The following is an 18,939-nucleotide window of genomic DNA, read 5'->3' as shown; positions in this document are numbered from 1 at the left end:
CGTGGGCTACATCTCACCCCTGAAGACCCAGATTCGGAGGATGACGAGCAAGAGCTACCACATCGCCAGCCTGGCAAATCAAGGCAGACAGAGACGGGACCACATTGCAAACCAATACTTTGGAAGGTACGTGGTAACTGTCACCACACACACTAATGTCACACACAAAGAGCCCAGTTGTGAAGTGGATCAAACAATACTTTTTAATAAGTGAACCAAATAACGAAATAACTGTACTGTTGTGAAGGGGCTGTAAATATCCACCCTCAAAGAGGACACATTCACTCCATGTGCCTCATGTGTCCTGCAGTGCTTGGGCCTAAGACCTCCTCCTGGTACGCCCAGCATGGCTTGTGCTAGGTGGGTCAGCAGACCCCTGACGTGCACTGCCACTCCGCAAGACATGTGTGTCTGTGGCAGATGCGCTGCTGATTGTGAACCCCTCCTCACTGTCCTGAGGTGTCTCAGCCGTGCCCCTAGCCACCTGTCTAGCCTCCAGCATGTCCACAGCGTGGTTAATGTGACCCAGTCCCCAAGCCACATACCCTGCAAAATGGCCCAAGTCCACCTGCAAGCTCACAGTACGTCGTGACAGCCCTGTGGTGTTCATTGCGAGATGGACGATGGATGCAGCCATGCAGTCCAATCTCTGTACCAGTTGGCGCTCACGGCGCCTTGCACTCTGTCTCTCTGATACCAGTTCCGTCACCAGTTGCCATCTGGATAGTGCAAGGTCACTGACATTGTCGTTCAAACGTGTGAACTGTGTGTTCACTTCTGCCAGGCCATTTGTGAAATTGTGCTCCATCCTTTGCATTGCCCCAGAAATGATTCTCATCTGCCTTGTTTGCAGGCGCTGACCAGATATGAGGGATGCCTCAGCAGCAGATATGGATGCGTCACCTATATCCTCCAGGGACACTGCTTGGACATGGAGTACGCGTCTGCGACGCAGTGGTGCTTCGGGGTCTTGCTGTCGCACACTGTGGCTGGGACCAGGTGCTGTGTCTCTTTCCACCATGTCCACTTCTTCAGCTGGAGGGAACTGTGGTGGTGTGGTGCTTGGCCCTGTAGTGGCTGCTGCAGCCTCCTGCCTGTGGGCTGCTTTCTTCACCCTGGACGGTGTGGCTGGTGGGGGTGTCTTGTGGGAGACCTGTGGGACATAGGGAACACACTGTCAGTATCTAACATCTGTTGTATGCCTCCTAATAAACAGTAGCCTACAAGCTGACTACTGTACTACATTGCCCATAATGCACCATTTGGTGGTTGCTAGTCTGGAGTGGAGCTAGTTTGGATGTGCATGCTGCTGTGTACTGGTTGGGTGGGGGAATAGTATTTATAGGTGTACATGCATGTTTCATGGTACTCACTTTTTGAAGTCCCTGGCACTGACGTGTCCAGTACTCCCATTCCTGACACTGCCTCAGGCTCCAGGGTCTGTTCAACCAGTTCCTCCTCCTGTGGCCCTCATCTCCCTGAGGCGCTCTGCCACCCTCTCCTTTGTCCTGGAGCGCAGGTCATACCACCATTTTTTGATTTCCTCTATGCTTCTGTGGCTCACCCCTATGGCATTGACCCTCTCCTGGATGCCTTGCCAGATTCTCCTCTTTTCAGTGTCTGAGACACTCAGGGCAGCCTTTCCAAACAGCTGGTCATGGTGCTGGCAGCATTCCTCTGTCAGCACCTCAAGTTCCTTTTCAGAGAATTTCAATTTTCTCTTCCTGCCTGCACTGCCTGAGTCTTCCATTGTTGCTGCTGTTCCTCCAGGTGGTTGCTCAGCAGTTAGAAAAGGGTGTGGTCCTCCGTCCTCCCAGGTGTATTTGATGTTTTTTTAACTGTTTTGCTGCACCTGCATGCAATTTGCGGCACAGTCGCAATTTGCGATACCCACTCGCAATTTGTGAGTTCGTTTTTAGCGGGGTCGCAAAAAGCAACCTCGCTAACAGCGGACTCGCAATCTGCGGTGCGACTTAATTTGCAAGTCGCAAAATGAAGTCGCTTTTCTTTTTTGGATCCCATTTTGCGAGTCGGAAATTGCGAGTCGCAATGACTCGCAATTTCCGACTCCCAATTTTTTTGCTTCCTACATGTGGCCCCTAGTAACAGTTTATGGTACTGCAAGACTGAGTTTACATCTCTCTGGACTCATAGTATTGTTCCTTTATATTAAAGGTATTAAGTGCTACAGCCAGTGGTACTGCAGGATGTTGCTACCCACTCTTGGAATACTTAGTAACAGTACGTCATACAGTAATCTTGCACGTATCACTCTCTCACAACACCTAGGGGGTCACGCCCGCCAAGTTGTAACCACTGTGCGGCCGCCAAAGCGGCCGCACTCCTGCAGTGTCCATTTGGACATCCCCGCTGGGCCAGCGGGCGGAAACCAAGTTTCCGCCCGCCAGCCCAGCGGGGATGTGGGCCGCAACATGGGAGCCGGCTCCAAATGGAGCCAGCGGTGTTGGGGCCGTGCGACGGGTGCAGTTGCACCTGTCGCGCTTTTCACTGTCTGCAAAGCAGACAGTGAAAAGCCGCCTGGGGCCCTGTCAGGGGGCCCCTGCACTACCCATGCCAGTGGCATGGGCGGTGCAGGGGCCCCCAGGGGCCCCGTGACTCCCCTTACCGCCAGCCTTTTCCTGGCAGTTCAGATCGCCAGAAAAAGGCTGGCGGTCGGGGACTCGTAATCTCCTGGGCAGCGCTGCTAGCAGCGCTGCCCTGGCAGATTATAACCGCCGGGGCCATTGTGGCGGTAAACCGCCGGCGCGGTCGTAATATGCCAGGAAGCACCGCCAGCCTGTTGGCGGTGCTTCCGTCGAAACAGCCCTGGCGGTCTTAGACCGCCAGGGTTGTAATGACCCCCCTAGTGTTGACAAAGACAATAGTTATGGCTTTAATTTGTAAGCACACATGTAAATACCATTTGCGCATTTCTGTGTTTGCAAGTTTCAGCACATAAAAGCAAGACTAATTGGCATTTCCAATGATTGTTTACTGCCTTTATATGCACCCGACAATTTCTCAATGTAAATACATTAAAATGCGTGCAATTCCTCTGATTACAAGTAGCTTTCAGTTTAATTAGCTGAATATAATTTATCAGTGCATCAACCGTATGTAAATGCAGTGGTCTGGGATAATTAATTTTAGTAATTAGATAAAAAGTATTACATATCACGAACATTTTTAAAATCTGTGATGGAAAGATATGTTTTTCTCGAAAGTCTTCTATTTTTGAAAAACAACTGTTTCGTTTTAAGTAAATATGCATGTAAAAATCTTTTCTTGACTTTGGAACTTCTTTTGTATGCAGTTCTCCACACTGTACGTTTTTTGTCTTCATGGACGTTTGATGAGCCAAATACCACTCATTCTTCTTATTGGTCTTCATACTTTTCGACAGTGGTTGACTGGTGTATTTTACATTCTTAATGTTCTTAATGTAAGCATTATCTTTAATGTGTTTTATTTGGAGGTGTGTGAAAAATGTTTTTTTTTTTAACTCTGGTTTAACTTTCACAGTGTATAATTATGTGTCAAGAAGCTATTTGGTCAGAGTTACAGGAAGGAGATTAGACCTGATGTGAAAAACCATTTTGTAGTAGTAACCCTTGCAATTCAAAACATCACAGGGTTTGCAAACACAAAAGAGTTAGCAATATTTTTTTATGTATTTCAACAATGCCTTCTGACTTGACAAAGAAGTTTGTGACTTCTTTCAAATTGCTTTGAAGAGGGTGTTTCTAAAGACGTTTCATTCTAAATGCTAATTGTAGTAGTATGCATCAATACCATATTTCTGCCAAAGAATTCCAACATCCCAATTGGAGTGTGGTCTGGTTTGCAAAGGGGAAGCAGTCTCCACTGCCTATTCCTCAACATGTGCTCTATGTGCAAGCAGTCCACCGAATTACGGCACCTCATTGCCACCCCTGCCCCTGAATTCGTCTTCCTCTCCAAAAGATGTTTCAGTCCCACATCCACTCCATACATCGCCACAGCGATCCGCGATGGATACAAAATCACTCACCAGGACTGCACCAATGATCCTCGAGGAAGAATAGCCATCATCCATAAAGAGACCAGACAGTGAACCACCACCGCCGACAAAATCACTATTAATGGCGACAGACGCGTTAGACTGTTTCTCTACGCATTTTGCGGCCCAAACTAATTACATGGAATATTTCTTATGCTATTGGTTGTTCAGGATACCCCTAATAGGTTCATTATGTATCTTTATGCCCTGAGAAAGCCCAGGTGAATGCACCCCGTTGGGCAAAACACGTGTCGGCTGGTTGAATGTTCACCCTGTTCTATGATCTAATTAATCAAGCATAATATGGAATTGATCTCTCTCGTCTGGATAATTCTTGGAGAAAGCTTTCGAATATTTCAAGGAATCTCAAAAACAATTGGCAATTGGCTGCTTTAATGTTATTGTTATAAGTGGGAACCTACCACATATCTGTTAGTTACCGACAAAATCACCACCGCCATGGAATACCTCAACTTCATGCTTCACACTGACAACAAGACGACTGCCAGAGGCACCCTCACATACTGACCTCCAGGCCCGAGTTCTAGCTTTTGTAACACCAATGAAGACTTCATTTCCCTGGCCTTAGACTCCAAGGACTACATCTTCCACGGCGACCTGAATATCACAGTGTACACCTCCTCGACAGTACAAGAAAACTCGGACCAACCTCCTCACAACAACCCACAAGATGACCAGCACACCCCACCACAGCTGGAACAAAATTTCAGAAACCAGCTGGACGAACGCCCTCAGGACCTCCAACCTCTCTACTGCCACCAACCTCAAACACGGAGTTCAGAACTTCAGCACCTCTGTTGCCAACTGCACCAACAGTATCATTCCCATCACAATCAACAATCAGGGAAAATCCTTAAAAAGGGCCAGCTGATACACCCAAGAACTCGGAACAGTAAAACAAGACAGCAAGCACCTGTAGATAATATGGCACGCAAGAAAAAACAAGTCTGACAAGGCAGACCTCAAAAACTCCCCCAACATCTACAACCGCCTGTTGAGGGCAAAGAAGAAGATACCCCAAGCTACATGCATTGAAATGAGCGCCAGCAACACCAAGGAACTTTTCAACATCTTTAAGGAATTCTCAAACCTGGCTGCCAGCGAAAACAACAACACTTCCTTGCAAGAGCTGTGCAACAACCAGCCATATACAGAAACTTCAAACCCCAACCAATATCAACGGACTCACTTGCCAAACACACCACTACCACAACCAACATAAATGACAGACTGACACCTGGAATGTCCTCTCCAACAAGGACACCACCTCCACCATGAAATTCATCCACTCGGTAGCGCCCACAGACCCATTCCCTCAACACATCTTCAATCTCGGAAACCAAAGGATTTACCAGGAACTCACCACTCTGCTCAATGCCTCAGTCACCACCACATTTCCTGATGCCTGGAAACACGCTTAACGCAGACCACTTCTCAAAAAAACCTCAGTCAATCACAGCAAACTTAAAATTTACCTGCCAATATCCTTGCTCCTTTTCCCAGCTAAGGTATTGAAAAAGATCATCAACAAGTAAATCATGAAGTACCTGGAGCAGAGCAACCTCCTAGATTCCTCCCAATCCGGCTTCCGCAGCAATCAAATCCACCAACAACCTTTGAATCCTCCTTGACCAAGGAGAAACAGCAGCACTGATCCTCCTTGACCTCTCTGCAGCCTTCAACACTGTATCCACCACACGCGGATTGCAAGACTCCACCACATTGGCATCCAAGGGGACACTCAGATGGATCACGTTCTATCTAACTGGGAAAACACAGAGGATACCTCTCCCACTTTTGACCTCCGAACCAGGAACATTGCCTGCGGTGTGACCCACACTCTTCAGTGCATACCCCGCTGGCCAACATAGTCATATTGCAAAGTCTCAACATAGTCTCCTACACAGCCAGCACCCAACTCATCCTCTCATTCACCAACAACACCACCACTATATAGACCAATTTTCACACATGCATGACGAGCATCACAGCCTGGATGAAATCCAACTGCTGTAGCTGAACACAGACAAGACAGAAAGTACTGATCTTTGGCAAAAACAGCAACCCATGAAATGATGCCTATTGGCCATTGGACCTAGGACCTGTACCCAGACTTAGAACCCATACCCAAACCCTCCAACCCCCAAAAAAACTCAGAACCATCATTGACAACAAGCTTACCATGAAATCACAGATCAACGCTGTCTCCTCCACCTGCCTCCTCACCCTGTACATGCAACATGACACATGCCCTCATCACCAGGCAGGGCTACGGCAATGCACTCAATGTAGGAATCGCCACACACCTCCTACAAATAATTTAAACCATGCAGAATGCCACAGACAGACTTGCCCTTGACCTCCCCTGTGAACCTACATCACATCACACCTCAGCAACCCCGCTGGCTCCCTGTACAGAAGAGATGCCAATTCAAGCTGCTGAGCCACATACAAACCTCTACATAACCAAGTGGCCACCTAGATTTAGCAATGCCTAAACTGCCACCATTCAGCCAGAAGACAGCATTCCGCCTCCCTATTACTGGCCCACACCCCGTGCATCAAAAGAAGCAGAAGTGGAGGACTCCCCTTCTCCCACATCACAGCAAATACCTGAAACAGCTTCTGCACTGAACTGCACACCATCACCACACTTCCAGAGTATTGAAGGGCCCTCAAGACATGGATGTTCCAACGTGCCGCCAGGCCTGCACATGGCTGCTTGATACTTTCCTATATATGTTTCATCAGGGGTCATAACACATAAGGCACTCTCTTCTTGTTTCCACCACAACACATCTTTAGGTGCAATGAGCACAAACTTGCACCGAGTGCCCTATTTCAAATAATATGTTGCCTCAAGGAAAGTTGCATACTGGTGCCTACCAGTAGTTTCAGACTCAACAGCTCTTTGAAGGAGCCAGTCCAATTGTCACCGTGCAGGCAGGACTCAGGCTGCTTTTGAAAGAGGGACAGCTATAACCCTGCTGGCAGATGCAGTGAATGAATGTATTCACCTGCAAGTGGGGGTAAAGGGAGTCCATGAGACTACCTTCCCCCTTCTTGCAGGGGTTACCTTAATGGGAAGTGCTAATAATTTGTGATGCAGAGTTTATGCGCCTCCTGATGATCGCTTTGCCTCTGAGCCACATCCATATTATGGCACATGAATAGATGAAAAGTGTTCTCAACATTAGCATGGGGCCAAACCCCATGCTAATGAGGAAAAGCCTCCTTAGAATTACTCCTGTGTTATGTGTGTGCCAGTGTGATCTGCATTCAGAAGGGGCTGGGCAAGCATCTGAAGTCTCTTCTTTATTAACAAAGATCCTCAGGGGCCCACAACCTGCCAAAGTCCATGGAAATTTGAATAAAAACCCATCTTGACTGCACTTCACTGGCTTACATTGGTGAACCTGTTTTCAAAATAGCTTGCACTGTGCACAAGGCTTTTTGGAAAAAAAGGGCCAGATTTAAAGAAAAGTGGCACAGCTCGGTGCTGTGCCAAAATTGTCAGCCCTGCTCTGCATCACTTTAGAAAAGCAGGGATGTGCTGTATTTAAGGGAATACGGTGCACCCCTGCGTTTCCCCCTGTGCTACATTTTGCTGCCAGCACCAAGGCAGGCATCCTTGCACCATCATGCAAGGATGTCTGTGTTGAGGGGTGTGATTGTTTATGTGCAGGAAGGTGTCCCTTCTTGCACATAAACAATCAGTAATGGCGCTTTGTCACTTCTGTGTGTTCTGCATTATGCCAAAGCGTAATTTTCAAATGATTGTTTAGAATGCAGCACACATAGTAAAAGCAAAAAACGAGGAGGAATACAAATATTCTTCTTTGTTGCGCCATCCTAATGCCACCCATAGGGGTGTTGTTAGATTTTGGCGCAGCCTCAGGTTTACAAAATTTCAGAAATCTGAGGCAGCGTCAAAATACAATGGTTGTTGCTGTGGCATGCCCACAGCAACACCCATTGCACGACCCTTCCACGCACAGTACTAATTGGGAATGGGCTGTATTTACAAGGTGGCATTAACCCACAAAGAGTGGCTTAACGCCACCTTTTAACTACGCCACTGTGCTTAGCGCCACAGGAGCAACACAGAAAGTGACGCTCCTGTGGCGCTACGGGCCTCTGAATACTTCCCTCAGTCCCTAGCTACTTGAAAAAAAATCCATTACACTTTTGCCCGGAAACTAAGCTCAGGTAACTCACCCCTGATCTAACAACAGATTTAAGGAACAGTAAAATGAAGGCAGGTAAACTAAGGGGCATATTTACAAGTGCAGTGTGCCACCAGTTTGTCAGTTTTTGAAATGCACTTTGTGTGGCTTTTCAAGGACTTTTAGATATGGTGCAAGGCAGCACAGCAAAAGTCACTGCGTTGCCTTACAATGCATCAGGAAGGCGTCCATGGGCATTATATTGGGTTTTCCCATGCAACACCTATTGGTTTCAACCCATTCCCAGATTTACAAGAATCATTAACCCTGGATTGCTTCAAAACTGTACGCTTCCCCAAGGCAGGCACAAGAAGAAGAAATATTTTAATTTCTCCTTGTTGTTGCCTCTTTCTATGTGTACTGCAACCTGTCCCTTTCTGCACAAAAACAATCCTGCTGACACCCTGGCACCATGGTGAAAGGGTACCTGTGTTGTCTCTAGGCAGCAATTTGTGGGAAAGGAGGCAAGGGCAGAAATCCACTGTGTTTTGTAAATAGGGTGCTTTCTGCCCTTTCCTTGTGGTACAGGGCAGTGCAGCAAGGTACCCACAGGCTTGTAAATATGCCCCTTAGTGTTCTAGGCACTGGACTCTGGTCATTGATAATATTGGCAGTGATTAGAAGCACACACATAACATCTTGTTGGATTTTGACTATCCATGAATCCTAAATCTGTCCCAGTCACACTTTTTATAACTAACACTCTTAAACAACCAGAAGCTGATGAGTTGTGCTCTACAAAACAACAATTATTTATTATGGTGCCAGTGAAATATAATAATTCATAATCCAAATCTAAAACCTTTAAACTACTATTATCTAGTCTGCATAGTCGAATATCAGCAGCTTATATTACTGTGATTGATTTGCTGCTGTTTGACCAATATTTTTTTTACCTTTGGCCTTTACTATGCTTATAAACATAGGGGCAAATTTACTATAATTTCAAGCAATGCAGGGCAGCAAGCAAAGGTGCTGCGCTGCATTGTGTGAAAGGGAGAAGGCAGAAATGCTTCATAAGAATGGAGCATTTATGCTCTCTCCCTGTGACCTTGTGCTGCCCAGAGCCAACGCAGACACTCTTGTACTATGGTGCAGTGGTGCCTGTGTTGCAAGGAGAAATGTTTTGTGCAGGAAGCAAACCTTCTTGAACAAAAACAATCTATCAAGGCATTTTCTTCTTTCTATGTTTGCTGCAAATTGCAGCATACATAGAAAGAGGAAATTACGAAGAGAAAAAAATATTTTTCTCTTCGTTAGGCCATCCTTTGGGAGGCGTAGCGATATCATGCAATCCCAGTTTTACAAACCTTTGTAACTCTGGGATTGCGTGAAATCCATTGGTGGATGCATGGAAACCTCCATGTTCCACCCATGCAACATCTCCCAGAATGAAATGTAACTCAATGCAGCACAAGCCTATGCTTCGCATTACATTTTTTTTTACAAAGCCATGCAAGGAAGCGCAAATTGCCCCTTGCATGGCTTTGGAAATAGCTACTAGCATATTGCCTTACGAATGCGCCACAAAGGTTGTGCAACTATGGCCCAAAATGTTAGTAAATATGGCCCTTGTCATATGATAGTCTGGGCAATATTTACTACTAATTACTAATGTTTTATTGCCCAATAACATACATAGGTGGTCAATACAACCCTGGTAAAACCGCCAACAGGCCGGCGGTTAATAAAATAGAATCACAACCGTGGTGGAAACCGCCAACATAGACAGCCACTTTAACACTCCGACCACCACAGCGGTACAAACAAACACCGTGGTGGTAACCACCAACAGAAAGGCGGAGGACAATGTACCGCCCACAGTATAACAACAGGCCAATCCACCACCTTTTCCGGGGCGGATTCACCGTGAACAAAAACACGGCGGAAACAGGACTTGGAAGGGAAAACACCCACCTCTACACACCCCACGAGGAACCAGGACGCCGTGGAACCAGAACTCCAGATACTCCCTGCCTTTGTCTTCCTGCTCCTCTACCAGGAGCACGAACGCCGGCGGAGAAGACCACGGTGAGTACTGCACCTACGACACAGGGGAGGGGGGAGGGAAAAGAGAGTGAAACACACATGCAACACGCAAAGCCCCCACCCCCACCCTCACCCACTACAACACACACTCTAATACATCATGATACATTACAGTTACACCCCCAGCCCCCCCGGAAGAATGCAAAGACAAAAGGAAATGATTTGAACATTTCTAATCGATTAAAATCCAGTACTCAAAAATATATATACACTATAAACAAATATATACACCAAGAATACAAGTCCAGATATTGCACCATTAAAGTCCGTGGACCACTGGGCCCAAAATGCATGGGAGAGGCGCACACGCAATACCCGATCAAAATGGAGAGAACACCGCAGGGGCATCAGATAGAAATAAAAAAGGCACCTCAGGGGGAAGGGAAGGAGGGGCACCTCAGCCGGATGAGTGCACGACGCCAGATTCACGAGGGGGCTCCATGCCCACTGCTGTATCCTGGGGAGTGCAAAGCCACAGTCTCACTAGTCTCTCCAGTGGGTGGTTTGCCCACTGCTGTATCCTGGGGAGTGCAAAGCCACAGTCTCACAAGTCTTCCCAGTGGGTGGTTTGCCCACTGCTGTATCCTGGGGAGTGCAAAGCCACAGTCTCTCAAGTGGATAACAGTCTCCACTGGTTCTGGAAGGGGCTTTGTGCCCAGAGTGCTTCATCCTGCCAGGGACTGAGGTATTGGATGTATCTCTCCACTGGTTCTGGAGGGGGCTTTGTGCCCAGAGTGCTTCATCCTGCCAAGGACTGAGGTAGTGGATGCCTTTCTCCACTGGTTCTGGAGGGGGCTTTGTGCCCAGAGTGCTTCATCCTGCCAAGGACTGAGGTGGTGGATGCCTTTCTCCACTGGTGCTGGAGGGGGCTTGGTGCCCAGAGTGCTTCATCCTGCTTGTGGCGGCCTCAGTAGCGTAGGAGCGTTCGGCGCTCATTGGCCTGTTTGTGCTTGTGGCGGGGGTGTCCTTGGCAGCGGTGCTTGTGGCGGTGGTGTCCTCTGAAGCGGTGCTTGTGGTGGCGGTGTCCTTGGCAGGGGTGCCTGTGGCGGCGGTGTCCTTGGCAGCTGTGCTGGTGGCGGCGGTGTCCTTGGCAGCGGTGCTAGTGGTGTCCTTGCCAGTGGTGCTGGTGGTGGTCTTTTCCACTGTGCAGGTTTGCAGCGACTTGCCTTGCTTTCTGTGCCCCTTCCCCACCTTGGATGGTGGCGCAACCCTCTTCCCACTCCCAACTGTACTCCTGGGAGAGCCTTTGGTGACAGATGTTTTGCGTTTCTCCCGCCGGGCAGTTGCCAACTTTTTATGCTTCAGAGGTGGGGGACTGTCCATGGTCTGGCTCCTTGGCACACTGGCTGTCCTGCTGCTTGGCGCACTCCAGAAGCCGGTTACTGCTGGCACCACTGTTCTCGCTGATGTGGTGGCTGAGGTGCTGGGTTGGGAACTGGAAAGGTGGGCCCTTGGGGACTGAAAGGGTGGGGGAGGTGAGGGGAAGTGGTTAAGGTTGGACAGGAAACGTTTTTTGGAACACTGGGATGGGTAGACGGAGAGGGTTTGGGAGTGGAGGAAAAGGTAGTGGTTGTAGGAGGTGTACGTTTGCTGACTTTGGGTGAAGGTGCATGGCTGGAGGCTGTCGTTAGATGGATGACTGTAGGGTGGGTGTGTGGCTGCGTTTGTGTACATTGGGAGGTGGGCTCACAGGGGATGTGTGAATGGTAGTGGGGGTGGTGAGTGCACATGAGCGTGTCACGATTCACCCTGGGCTTACCGTCGAGGTTGAAGAGAGGTGGTGAGTGGCCCCGGTTCCTGCAGGTCCTGCTTTGGCCGAGGTAGGGGCGACCCCTTCCAGTAGCCACGGTGCTGTTTGACAATAGTAAGCCACTACAGTCCGTTCCCTCCAGAAGGAGTCCCAGAGGAAAAACCCCAAAAGGGTAAAAAAACTCCAACAGGAACTCCCTGAAACAGAAAGAGGACACAAGGACGTTAGGACTGAAAATTCTGGAATTCAGGAATTCTGGAGACGGAAGACAGATCAAGAACAACTGGCTCCATGAGAGGAAACCAGCCTGAGCGTGACTACCACCACAAGAGTGTTGCAACGCAATGAGAAAGAAGCTAGATTCCCCTTATATACCCCTAGACAGGAAGTGAAAAACAGGAAGAAGTAATACCACCATCTTGTATTGGGGAAAAGCTCATAACTAAGAATAGAGAACATGCGTCTGAAAAAGAGAAACAATGCATGCAGGGAAGAGAGGAAGTGAACAGCATGCTAGGAAAGGGAAAAGCATGCATAAAAGCTGATCATGTGCAGGCATCGGGCTTTTTGCCGTGTAACAGGTAAGTGGTGGCAAGGAGGGTTCCCCGGGGAATCTCTAACGTGTGTTTATTTAAAATGTGCTGCGCGCGTTGAGCGCGCTACGCGTGGCAAGGATTGAGACCCGACTCGGGGTCTCTTATCCTGCCGCACCTGCCCTGGAACAGGCGGCCGGAGAAATGGGCCGCGGCGTGTGCCGCGACCCAGACTCCGAGCCGCGGCTTTCCCGCGGGTGTGGTGATGGGTGTGCTGGTGATGGACGTAGTGGCTGTAGATGTAGTGCATGCAGGTGTGAGTGGAGACGAGACAGGGAGTGAGGAGGGAGACGTGTAGGAGGGGGACACAATGGAGGCAGTGGCTGTTGGTATGTCTGCATGTGTATGATGCTTGTGTGAGTGCCTGTGGGATGTGTGGTGCTTATGTTTGCCAGTGCTTCCCTTGTGTGTTGAGGTGTGTGCATGCTGGTCTGATGGTGTGCTTGGGATAGGCTGAGGTACAGGTGTTTGGGTCTGGGTGGAGGAAGTTGGAGGGGGGAGGCTGGACACTGGGGAATGGCTGCCATCAGTGCTGAGGCCAGATTCTGAAAAGCTCACTGTTGGGCGGTCTGACCAGAATGAATGCCCTCCAGGTATGCACTCATCTGTTGCAACTGCCTCTCTACACCCTGGATGGCATTCAAAATGGTAGACTACCCAACAGGTCAATGGCCTCCTCACTGAGGGCAGCAGGGCTGACAGGGGCAGGGGCAGGGGCTGAGGTGCCTGGGGCAAAGGAGATGCCTACCCTCCTGGGTGAGCGGTCACGGGGCACACGGTGAGGGGCTGCTGTGAGGGCGATGCTGGTAGGGGGGGTGGCGACTGTACTTGTAGATGCGGGGGGACAGAGGGGCCCGCCACCGTTAGGGAGCTCCCATCAGAGGAGGAGTCCGTGTCACTGCTCTCAGCTCCTGTCCCCGCCGTGGAGCTCAACTCGCCCTCCGTCCCACTGGTGGCTTCAGACTCCTATGTATCACCCTCCAGGGCCATGTGGGATGCAGCTCCCTCCTGCTCAGGTGGCACTGCTCCTCCGCCTGATGATGCTAATGCACACAAGTACAGGGAGACCACAAAAAGGGGGGGGAGAAAGAAGAAAGACATGTTGAGTGCATGCAATACGCTACTGTTGGCGGACACTACAGACACAGAAGCCCCATGCATTACGCCGTGCACTTTGAGTTCCCTAATTAATCACAGGGACATGGGTTACAAGGCCTATGCCCAATTGCAGCACACATGGAAGTCACAGGAGCCTGACTAGGTGTAGTTGGCTCTGAACACAGGTGGGGTGGTGTGCCACATGGCCTGCCTTACGAAGGGACCTTGCCTACTAAACTCGCCCTGGCCTAGGGGAACCTACAGCCCACCTCCCCACCCAGACACCTCCAGTGCACGCAGAATCAGCAGAATGAGAGTGTACATATCCCCTTGTGTCTGCTGTGATGCCCTCTAGCGCCCATCCAACTCCGGATACACCACCACCAGGATCCGGATATCAGCGGGGTCATGGTGCGAAGGGCACCTCTCCCACGTTGGGAGGCCATCCCCAGCTGGGCCTCTGCCGTCTTCTTGCTACAGTGGCGAATGTCCTTCCATCTTTTACTGCAGTGGGTGCTCCGTCTGTGGTGGACCCCCACGGTCCGGACTTCCTTGGCGATGGCACGCCAAATATCCTTCTTCTGGTGGGTACTGACCTACAGGAATAGTACAGGGGAAAAGGAGAAGATATAACCGTCCACACTGTCACAGGCATTGGCCCTCATCCCTACCCTTGCCATGATGCACATGCACTCACCGTCGTTTCATGCACGCCTCATTCTCCCCCCCCCATTTTCCATCCACACCACTCCATACAGGCATTGCCCATTCAGCATGCTCACAGTGTACTTACCTGTTTGTCTGGAGGACCGTAGAGTAGCGTGTACTGGGGGAGGACCCCATCCACTAGATTCTCCAACTCCTCTGTGGTGAAGGCAGGGGCCCTTTCCCCAGACACATGAGCCATTGTCTCTTCCAGACTGAGGTCACAGCAGCACTTGCAGTGTAGGTCCTCTCCTGTCGAAGATCAGGTATCAAGTGAGTGAACAGATAGAAAATGGCGGTCACGTCCGTGGCGGTGCGTACGTCACTGCCGGCGTACATCGTCATTGGCTCAAGGGACCCATAGGGTTCAATGTTAACCAATGCAGGATTGCGCCGCGGTCTTCGACCGCCTACTGCGAGGGTATACAACGCCAGCGCAGTTACCTCATATCCCCTTGTCCCACATTGAAGGTCAGGCAGCCGCCATTTCAGGGGCCACATGGCATTTATTTTAAATGTGTCACACATATCTAGGCCTTACATACACACTAATACAGGCACATAGCGAATTTAAAAAAATGTTGAATTAAGTTGTGTTTTCGTACCTCAGTGTTGGCTGACTCTCTGCTCGCTGTTCTCCTCCATAGAGCATGTCTGCTGAGGCAGGTGAGGAGATGGTGGCATCCTCCGGTGTACAGACCGCTGGTAGACCTGTTGACAATGGAGGAGCAACATGTAATTGTCACATACAGACTGGACCGTGCCACAATCCATGAACTGTGTGCCCAGTTGGAACCAGACCTGATGGCAGCTATCTGCCATCCCACAGGAATCCCTCCTCTAGTGCAGGTGCTGTCAGTACTCCATTTCCTGGCAAGTGGGTCTTTTCAAACTACAGTGGCCATAGCATCAGGGATGTCCCAGCCTATGTTCTCCAACGTGTTGTCCAGAGTGTTGTCTGCCCTGCTGAAACACATGTGCAGCTACATCGTTTTCGCTCAGGTGGAGGATTTGCCTACAGTGAAAGGTGACTTCTATGCCCTGGGACATATCCCCAACATCATAGGTGCCATTGATGGGACACATGTGGCCTTGGTCCCCCCTGCAGGAGTGAACAGATGTACAGAAACCGGAAGAGTTACCATTCAATGAATGTGCAGATGGTGTGTTTGGCCAACTAGTACATCTCCCAGGTGAATGCCAAGTTTTCTGGCTATGTGCATGACGCTTACATTCTGAGGAATCACCCTTATGTGATGGGGCAACTCCAGAGGCACCGTGTGTGGCTATTAGGTGAGGACATGGACCCTATACAGTGTGACTAGGTCTCTGGGTCTGGGGATATCCCTAAGAGTTAGTGTGTGTCTAACAGTTGTCCCTCGACATTTGCAGGTGACTCTGGTTACCCCAACTTGTCATGGCTACTTACCCCAGTGAGGAATCCCAGGACAAGGGCAGAGGAACGCTACAATGAGGCCCATGGGCGAATTAGGAGGGTTATAGAGAGGAACTTCGGCCTCCTGAAGGCCAGGTTCCGGTGCCTCCATATGACGGGTGGTGCCCTATTCTACTCACCAAAGAAGGTGTGCCAGATCATCGTGGCCTGCTGTATGCTTCACAACTTGGCTTTTCGATGACAGGTGCCTTTTCTGCAGGAGGATGGTCCAGATGGAGGTGCTGTGGCAGCTGTGGAGCCTGTGGACAGTGAAGAAGAGGAGCCAGAAGAAGTGGATATCGAGAACACGAACACAGTGATTCATCAATACTTCCAGTGAGACACAGGTAAGAAGACATCACTGCATGCTACATCTGATACCCTTGTTCTACCTCTCATCTGTCTGTCACTTTCACCCAGTGTATGGACACTGAGTTGTCACTTTCCCTTTCCATTTCACAGATGCGGGTCCCACTGTGTGACATCTGCTTTGTTTCCTCATGAACTAGACCTGTGTGACATAGGTATGTTGACAATACAATGGATATAGCAGTTTTCCAAAGTTATTGCAAATACACATTTTCGAAAGCACAGACTGACTCCAGATTGTTTTGTGATTTAAGGGTGTTTATTTAAGTGCAAAATATTGGAGGGTGTTTTAAAATGGTCAGGGATGATGGTGGAGGAATGTCCACGGTAGAGTCCAGTCTATTTGTTTCACAGGTGCATTGTCCAAAGGGGCATAGGAAGTGGAGCTGGGGCAGTTGTTGGATGGATAGGGTGACAAAGTGGGTCAAAAGGATGACAATCAGGGTGGTCTCATTTCTTGGCAGGGGTCTTGCCATTATTCTTTGTCCTTGTCCTGGATCTCAGGGACCGTTTGCGGAGTGGTTCTCCATCTGCAGGGGGTGGGGAGCTGGTGTCGTGTTCCTGTGGCGGTGCCTCCTGTCCACTAGCGCCGGAGGAAGTGGTGGGCAGTTCATCGTCCAGGCTAGTGTCAGGGGCCCCTTGTTGTGCCACAGTGTCCCTTCTGGTGTTGACGAGTTCCTTCAGCACCCCTACAATGGTGCCCAGGGTGGAATTGATGGATTTGAGTTCCTCCCTGAACCCCAAATACTGTTCCTCCTGCAGCTGCTGGGTCTCCTGAAACTTGGCCAGTACCGTTGCCATCGTCTCCTGGGAATGTTGGTAGGCTCCCATGATGTTGGAGAGGACCTCGTGGAGAGGGGGTTCCCTGGGCCTGTCCTCCCCCTGTCGCACAGCAGCCCTCCCAGTTCCTCTGTGTTCCTGGGCCTCTGTCCCCTGAACCGTGTGCCCACTGCCACTGCCCCCAGGTCCCTGGTGTTGTTGGTGTGGTGGGTTAGCCTGGGTTCCCTGTAGTGGTTGACACACTGCTGCTTGACGTGTCCTGGGGACAGAGGTATGGGCCCGCTGGGTGGGTGCTGTGCTGGTGTTTCCAGAGGGGTGAGGCTCTGTTGTGGCTTGTGCCAGTCTGAGGGGAACCAACTGTCCTGAGGTCCCAGATGGGCCGGGCTGGTCATCTAGATGTAGTCAGACAGAGCTGCTGTTATCACTGTGGGCCTCTTCTGTGGGGGGAGTGGACATGTCTGGACCCTCCTGTCCGGTGACGTTGGGTAGGGGTCCTGCAGGGGTGTAAAGGCATGATTATTGCATCTGTGTGTGCCATGGTGTGCAATGGTTGGGTGACCCTGTACCCCAGTGCTCGCATTCTTGTGTAGGACCTTGTGTGCTAAATGTTTAGGGGTGTGTGTGGGTATGTGCAGTGGCCATGCATTGATGATGGGTGTCCATGCTCTGTTGTTGCATGCAGGGCTTGGTGTTGGGATGTGTGGTTTGTGATAGGGGTATATATGTGAGGAGTTGGAGTGATGGTGGAGAGGGCGAGGGTGGGGGTATGTGATAGCATGCAGGTAGGGTGGGCGATGAAGTAGTGAAAGCTTTGCCTTACCAGAGTCCATTCCTCCAGCTACTCCTGCGAGGCCCTCAGGATGCAGTATAGCCAAGACCTGCTCCTCCCATGTTGTTAGTTGTGGGGGAGGAGGTTGGGGTCCGCCGCCAGTCCTCTGAACTGCAATCTGGTGTCTTGAGACCACGGAACGTATCTTCCCCCGTGGGTCGTTCCACCTCTTCCTGATGTCATCCCGTGTTCTTGGGTGCTGTCCTACTGTGTTGACCCTGACCACGATTCTGTGCCATAGCTCCATCTTCCTAGCTATTGTGGTGTGCTGCACCTGTGCTCCAAATAGCTGTGGCTCTACCCGGATGATTTCCTCCACCATGACCCTGAGCTCCTCCTCAGAAAACCTGGGGTGTCTTTGCAGTGCCATGGGGTGGTGTGGGTGATGTGTGGGGTGGTGTGTGTTGTGATGTGTGGGGTGTGTGGTGTTTTGTGCGTGGATGTTGTGTGAGTGATGGTGTTGAGTGCCTGTGGATGCTTCTTTGTAGATGGTAGTGTCCCTCTCTGGCCTTCAGTCGCAATTGTGGTAGTAAGGGTTTGTGGGTAATGTGAGTGTGTGTTTTATATTGTATTGGGTTTGTGGGATTGGTGTGTGTATGAGTATCAGGTGTGTGTATTTCGATTTGTCCAATGTGCTAGTGTTTTGTAAATGTGTGTGTATTTTGAGCGCAGCGGTGTGTACCGCCAATGGAATACCACGCTTGAAAGACTGCCCCGTGGATTCGTGGGTCGTGATAGTGTGGGCGTATTCCTGTTGGCGTGACGGTGTCGGTTTTGTTATCACCAGTTTATCACTGACCTTTGGTGTGGCAGACTTGTGTGGGTGTCTAGATTTTGGCAGATTCCGAGCTGTGGGTCGTAATAGCTGTGGCTGAATTCCGCGGCCGCTGCCTTGTGTTGGCGGTCTTCTGCACTGCAGTAAGCGGCATTTACCGCCAATGTTGTAATGACCCCCATAATAGTCCTGTTTGTGAAATGTGGCTCTCATTGCTAACCTTGTGCCCTAGACATATGCTGTGCTCTTAAGTCCTAAGACGTACAATTG

The sequence above is a fragment of the Pleurodeles waltl genome, chromosome 9 (genome assembly GCF_031143425.1).
Source record: "Pleurodeles waltl isolate 20211129_DDA chromosome 9, aPleWal1.hap1.20221129, whole genome shotgun sequence".
NCBI classification, from domain to species: domain Eukaryota; kingdom Metazoa; phylum Chordata; class Amphibia; order Caudata; family Salamandridae; genus Pleurodeles; species Pleurodeles waltl.
The sequence above is the reverse complement of the archived record's forward strand: the minus strand, read 5'-3'. Positions refer to the sequence as shown.